This window comes from Teleopsis dalmanni, chromosome 1 (genome assembly GCF_002237135.1).
Source record: "Teleopsis dalmanni isolate 2A chromosome 1, ASM223713v2, whole genome shotgun sequence".
Lineage (NCBI taxonomy): Eukaryota > Metazoa > Arthropoda > Insecta > Diptera > Diopsidae > Teleopsis > Teleopsis dalmanni.
Window position 1 is genome coordinate 143,533,601 of NC_051846.1, and position 7,593 is coordinate 143,541,193.

Below are 7,593 nucleotides of genomic sequence, written 5' to 3' on the forward strand. Positions count from 1 at the left end.
GAACAGTACTTGGCAATACTCGAAACAGCATTGTATGGTCAGCCAAATTTCAATAAAATTAAATAAATTTTTATGTTTGTTCTTTCTATCTTTCATTGCTATTCGAAAAAACACTCTATATCAAAAATTACTTTGAAAATAATGTATCCAATTGTTATTTTGTTTGCAAAAATTTGGTCCACTTTAAATATTCCACGTGTGCTCTCAGCAACTTGTTGCTTTCGTTAAGTGTTTCGCTACAAACCTCAATAACTGTGATACCACAATCCTTTGGCTACATATATTTTATACCAAAATTGCCAACAATGTGTCCACACGTAAAAATGACATGTTGATTGGGTTTTCCAGCAACATGTTGCTAGCGTATCGCATCATAACAAACGACTTTCATACACAAACGAAGTCATACGCCAACACGAAGCACGAGGAAAGACGATAGCTCGTATTTCGACCAAATTTCGCTATTCGTGCAAGTTTTGTTTTGCTGCTGCTGCTGTGCGTTGCTATTTGTCGACACAGTTTAGTCCTTGTGCAACCACTTAACGCGTTGGCATCGTTTCGCGTGAACTCAAATTCGTTGTTAGTTTCAATACAAAAATTAAGTTCAGTTTAAAAAATATTAACTAAAACTAATATCGAAAATTCTAAGAGTGGAAAAATTAAACAAACGGAACTTAGCCATGAATTTTTAAAATATAAAAAAATTATATGAAAATAAAGTGTTGAATTACGAACAAGCCAGAGGCAAAGTGTTAACATCAACAACATTGTTCCTTCGGATGCATTTACAACTTTTTGCTATTTTAATTGTAAAAAAGTGGAATTAAATAAATACATTTCAGTGAAAAGTGAATTTTAATACGATTTCCTTTTCCGTTATTATTAAAAGAGAACGCAACGTAGTGCACTTCCGTTGCCAGTGTCCTGCTGTGGGTCCTGTGCATTGAAAGATACAACTGTCGTTGTAAAACACAACTACCGAAAAGGGTACGTGTATCCTTTCACTGTTGAATGTAATTTTTGTTTAACTTTAGCTTAACTGCAATCGCGACTTTTGAGTTCGCTGAGTGCAAATAATTTTTTATATAGAATTTCACATTTCAAACAGTAGTCGTTCTGTTCTGTTTTATTAAATTTCTTTATTCCCAGTTATCATTTTTTTGTAGATAGGAATATGTATGCATAGGTACCCGAATAATTAAAAATTCCTTTTTACCATTAAACTGCAACAAAAGGAAGACTTTCTTTCTTAATATTGGCAGCAACGTTTACTTTGTCGTACTGCCGTAGTAATTAATGTTTCATTAATGAAGAAAAGTGATTTATTAGCCGCGGAATATGCAAAATTTTTTTAACTAAAAGAACTATTTGAAAGTTTACTTGCTGCTATCTTTTGCGAAGTTTGAAAGTCCTTTGTGCATGCGCAACAGTAGCAGAATTTTTAATGATGTTTGTGCAGCAGGAGTAGCAGGAGTAAAATTTGTAAGTTCGTTTTACTTTCATTAAGTGACGAAGAAAAAGAAAAAGTGTTTTACTTAAAATTAACTTTGCCGATGCCAAGCTCAAAATTTTAAATGACAACCTGACAGCAGCTGTGTACCCTGTACTGTCACTTCAGCTCCAACTGCTCCATATATTGAGCAGAGACAGAAAGCATTGCGACCACTTTTAAACGGCAAAATAATTAACGAACTTTTGCCTCCGTTGCTGTGTGTGTATACGTTCTTCGACCAGGTAAATATCCTTTAATTACCGCCATGCAGATTAAAAAGTTTCGGGTAGAGAAAGATATGAAAACTTTAAAAGGACCCACCGATAAATTTATTTAATCAATTTCAACTTTGCGTCTAGTTTCATTAGTATAAGACAAAATCAATATCAGGATTGAATAAGGAATTATCATTTTAGGAAAAAAAAAGTTTTAAATATTCATAAATTATAATTTTCAATAAAAAAATATTTGAATTTATTAAAACGATTTGTTATTAATGAAGTTTCTTATTTGAAAATATCCTTTTAATAATATTTTATCAAATTTTATGTTACTCTTAGAAGCTAAAATTTGAAATAACTTATATATGATAAGTTTTAAGACACTATAATAAATAAATAAATTATATATAAATTATCTTTATTTTTAGATTTAGTATTTTTCGAAAATAGTTGCAAAATTATATTGTCGAATAATCATGGTAGAATTATACGACATTAAAACTCTTCCATTGTTTGAAATTTCTGAAATTTGGCGTTATCTTAATAATGATTAAAATCTATCATTATTTTTTAATATTTTTTTATATATATTTTTTCGTTTTATTTTCAGTTATTTAATAATTTATTTTAGTGAAAGCTAATGGTGAAAATTAGCTACCATCAGTATCATCTGGTACTTCCCTAGATATATTTCTAAGAATATTGACTTATGTTTCCCTTCAAATCGTTAAGAGAAGTACTTACCTTTTTTTTATTTCAGCTTGTCAATAATAAATGAAAGATACTAAGGTTATGTGTAATCTGGCTTTCATATAACAGTATTAGATCTAGAAGACTCATTTAAAGGGACCTCATAAATGTTGTAAGACTTGCTACAGTTCTTCCTGGTCATTGTTGTGTAGGAACTTATGTAGGGAAACTGCATATTCCTTTTAATACTCACTATAAAAGTTGTGGAGGCTTACAGAAAAATGAAACGGTTAAGCATTTTCTCTATGATAACTGTTTCCAAAAGAAACAAATTTTCAACGAAATACTTTTTTGACGGTTTTTCAGACTGTTCACATAAGAACGAGAGATTTCTTAGTTTACTTAAATAAAACGTAACGGATACAGTTTTTCTTAAAGTTTTTTGCGAAAAATATGGTAGTAACACTATGAAGAATCGCTAATTGCAAGGATATCTACTGAACTGCCTTTGAAACCAGTCCTACCAACCAATATTTTTTAGAATAAATTTGAAAATTTGCGTCATGATAGAGTTACGATCTGATCTCAATAACAATAGTGGATCGTCATTAGTTTTATATTGTCATTCATTGCAGTTATATAGTCACATTTATAAAGGCTAATCAATTTCGTGAACATGATTTGATAGCATTTTTTGGATGACAAAACTGTTTTTATTTTCTGAATCACAAAATGGATGACCCTGTAATTACAATAATTCCTCAACATAAATTTTTATATTAACTTAAATAGGTAGGTAGGTAGAAATAAAATTTTTTATTTATATCTATTTTTATAATTCACTCTAAAATGTTCAACATCGCATATTAGATTTTATAATTTTTTTAATTTTTTTATTTATTTACTATTATATGTTCAAAATTATAACACATTAATTTATTTTTTTCTTTTGGGATTTTTTTTTACAAATCATGAAATTATGAAAAACAAACCGCAAAATAATTTTTAAAAAGCAAATAATTTATTTCATTTCTTATTTTACTTTTTTTTAACAATTAAGTGAAATTATTTTATCAAAATAAACTACGATAAAAAAAAGATTGAAACTTTTTTACACTGCAACCAATTAAAAATAAAGAACTGAACAAACTTGTCTTCTCGAAGTTAATATTTTTAAAAAATTTTTAATTTTTACAATTTTTTTTTTGAGTGCTAATGACCTCATTAGTTTCACATTATTCAAAACATACAATTTTTGCTTGGTCCTGTTTATAAATATTTTAATTCAGTATTTTTACGTACCAATATTTTTAGTTTTGTTCAAATGAAGTAAATTTTTTAAAAAAATTAAAATTAGAAGCATAAAAATTTTGGTGACAAAACTATAAATAATTCTTTTTTGAACCATTTTTTCATAAAATTATAAATTTAGTGTATGAGATCTGATAAGTTGTTTAATTTCTAAGGTCAGTTATAACTTTAAGTAAGGTTAGCTATAGCAAGGAAGTAAGTAAGCAAGGTCAGATTGACAGCATTGATTTCCAAAGCTGACTTAAGTACAAAAGGAAGAGTTGGTATGATACAATGGAGGTGTAGTTTTACATAAAATATTTTTTCTTCTTTTAGTTCTTTACAAATAAAAAAAATAGTCGTACTTAATTTTATTACTAAAATTTTATATTTTCCTATGGTTAAAAATGCTTCCATTTATTTATTTTGGAGTATAGAAATCCACTATGGTAATTTGTATTCTGAGTATATCTTAACTCTATATTGACCGCAATTTTCAAATTATTCTAAAAAATATTGGTTGGTAGACTTTTTCAAGCAGTTCAGTAGATATCCTTGAATTAGCGATTCTTCATAGTGTTACTACCATTATTTTTCGCAAAAACTTAAGAAAAACTTGTATCCGCTTACGTTTTATCTCTAAGTAAACTAAAGAAATCTCTCGTTCTTATGTGAACAGTCTGAAAAACCGTCAAAAAGTTATTACTCGTTGAAAATTCTGTTTCTTTTGAAACAGTTTCATAAGAGAAAATGCTAACCGTCTTCATTTTTCTGTAAAGCCTCCACAACTTTTATAGTAAGTATTAAAAGGATATGCCAGTTCCCTACATTGTTCCTAACAACAATGGACATGAAGACTGTAGCAAGTCTTACACTTATGAGGTACCTTTAATGGGTGCTTCTAGATCTAATACCTGTATTGAAAAGGCCGATTACACATAACCTTAGTATCTGTTCAATTTATATGACAAGCTGAAATAAAAAAAAGGTAAAGTACTTTCTCTTACGATTTGAAGGGAAAATAAGTCAAGTATTCTTCAGAAATATATCTAGGAATAGTACCAGATGATAGCTTGATGGAGCTAATTTTTCACCATACTTTCACTAAAATAAAATTATTAATAACTGGAAAATAAAACGAAAAAATATATAAAAACTATTAAAAATAAGATAGATTTTAATCATTATTAAGGATAACGCGAAAACTTTCAGAAATTTCAAACAATGGAAGAGTTTTAATGTCGTATAATTCTACCATGATTATTCGACAATATAATTTTGCAACTATTTTCGAAAAATACTAAATCTAAAAATAAAGATAATTTATATATAATTTATTTATTTATTATAGTGTCTTAAAACTTATCATATATAAGTTATTTCAAATTTTAGCTTCTAAGAGTAACATAAAATTTGATAAAATATTATTAAAAGGATATTTTCAAATAAGAAACTTCATTAATAACAAATCGTTTTAATAAATTCAAATATTTTTTTATTGAAAATTATAATTTATGAATATTTAAAACTTTTTTTTTCCTAAAATGATAATTCCTTATTCAATCCTGATATTGATTTTGTCTTATACTAATGAAACTAGACGCAAAGTTGAAATTGATTAAATAAATTTATCGGTGGGTCCTTTTAAAGTTTTCATATCTTTCTCTACCCGAAACTTTTTAATCTGCATGGCGGTAATTAAAGGATATTTACCTGGTCGAAGAACGCACACACACACAGCAACGGAGGCAAAAGTTCGTTAATTATTTTGCCGTTTAAAAGTGGTCGCAATGCTTTCTTTCTCTGCTCAATATATGGAGCAGTTGGAGCTGAAGTGACAGTACAGGGTACACAGCTGCTGTCAGGTTGTCATTTAAAATTTTGAGCTTGGCATCGGCAAAGTTAATTTTAAGTAAAACACTTTTTCTTTTTCTTCGTCACTTAATGAAAGTAAAACGAACTTACAAATTTTACTCCTGCTACTCCTGCTGCACAAACATCATTAAAAATTCTGCTACTGTTGCGCATGCACAAAGGACTTTCAAACTTCGCAAAAGATAGCAGCAAGTAAACTTTCAAATAGTTCTTTTAGTTAAAAAAATTTTGCATATTCCGCGGCTAATAAATCACTTTTCTTCATTAATGAAACATTAATTACTACGGCAGTACGACAAAGTAAACGTTGCTGCCAATATTAAGAAAGAAAGTCTTCCTTTTGTTGCAGTTTAATGGTAAAAAGGAATTTTTAATTATTCGGGTACCTATGCATACATATTCCTATCTACAAAAAAATGATAACTGGGAATAAAGAAATTTAATAAAACAGAACAGAACGACTACTGTTTGAAATGTGAAATTCTATATAAAAAATTATTTGCACTCAGCGAACTCAAAAGTCGCGATTGCAGTTAAGCTAAAGTTAAACAAAAATTACATTCAACAGTGAAAGGATACACGTACCCTTTTCGGTAGTTGTGTTTTACAACGACAGTTGTATCTTTCAATGCACAGGACCCACAGCAGGACACTGGCAACGGAAGTGCACTACGTTGCGTTCTCTTTTAATAATAACGGAAAAGGAAATCGTATTAAAATTCACTTTTCACTGAAATGTATTTATTTAATTCCACTTTTTTACAATTAAAATAGCAAAAAGTTGTAAATGCATCCGAAGGAACAATGTTGTTGATGTTAACACTTTGCCTCTGGCTTGTTCGTAATTCAACACTTTATTTTCATATAATTTTTTTATATTTTAAAAATTCATGGCTAAGTTCCGTTTGTTTAATTTTTCCACTCTTAGAATTTTCGATATTAGTTTTAGTTAATATTTTTTAAACTGAACTTAATTTTTGTATTGAAACAAACAACGAATTTGAGTTCACGCGAAACGATGCCAACGCGTTAAGTGGTTGCACAAGGACTAAATTGTGTCGACAAATAGCAACGCACAGCAGCAGCAGCAAAACAAAACTTGCACGAATAGCGAAATTTGGTCGAAATACGAACTATCGTCTTTCCTCGTGCTTCGTGTTGGCGTATGACTTCGTTTGTGTATGAAAGTCGTTTGTTATGATGCGATACGCTAGCAACATGTTGCTGGAAGTCCCAATCAACATGTCATTTTTACATCTGGACACATTGTTGGCAATTTTGGTATAAAATATATGTAGCCAAAGGATTGTGGTATCACAGATATTGAGGTTTGTAGCGAAACACTTAACGAAAGCAACAAGTTGCTGACAGCACACGTGGAATATTCAAAGTGGACCAAATTTTTGCAAACAAAATAACAATTGGAAACATTATTTTTGATAAATTCTGCTATATAAAATTATATTACATATAATATAGAGTGTTTTTTGGAATAGCAAATAAAGGAAGAAAGAACAAACATATTATTATTTATTTAATTTTATTGAAATTTGACTGACCATACAATGCTGTTTCGAGTATTACCAAGTACTCTACATCAGTGGTCTTAGGAAATAATCGAATTTTTATTTAATTAGTTCATAGTCCGTATATAATTTGTTTAGACTGCAAGTGCCAGGCTTAGAACTCGTGTCCGTCAAATTAGAAGCGATGACTAATCGTGTTTATCCACAAGTAGCCAAGGTTGCACAAACTTTCTATGCTCAAGTTCCAGGTTATTTGCTACTTTTTTTATTTATTTAGTGACACTAACCAAAGCACTTGCCATACTTTCAATTAGAACGAGCTTATAAGCTACAGCTATAATTGAAAACACAAGTTCAATGAATTGAAAGTTAACTTTTTGGGTTTGCCTATTCTTTATTTTTTCAAAGCTACTCTTTTTGTAGAGACATTTGTAATGCATATTGTTGTACTTACTATATGTAAAGCGACCATTCTGGTGCTTTTTACAAAGAAGCTATG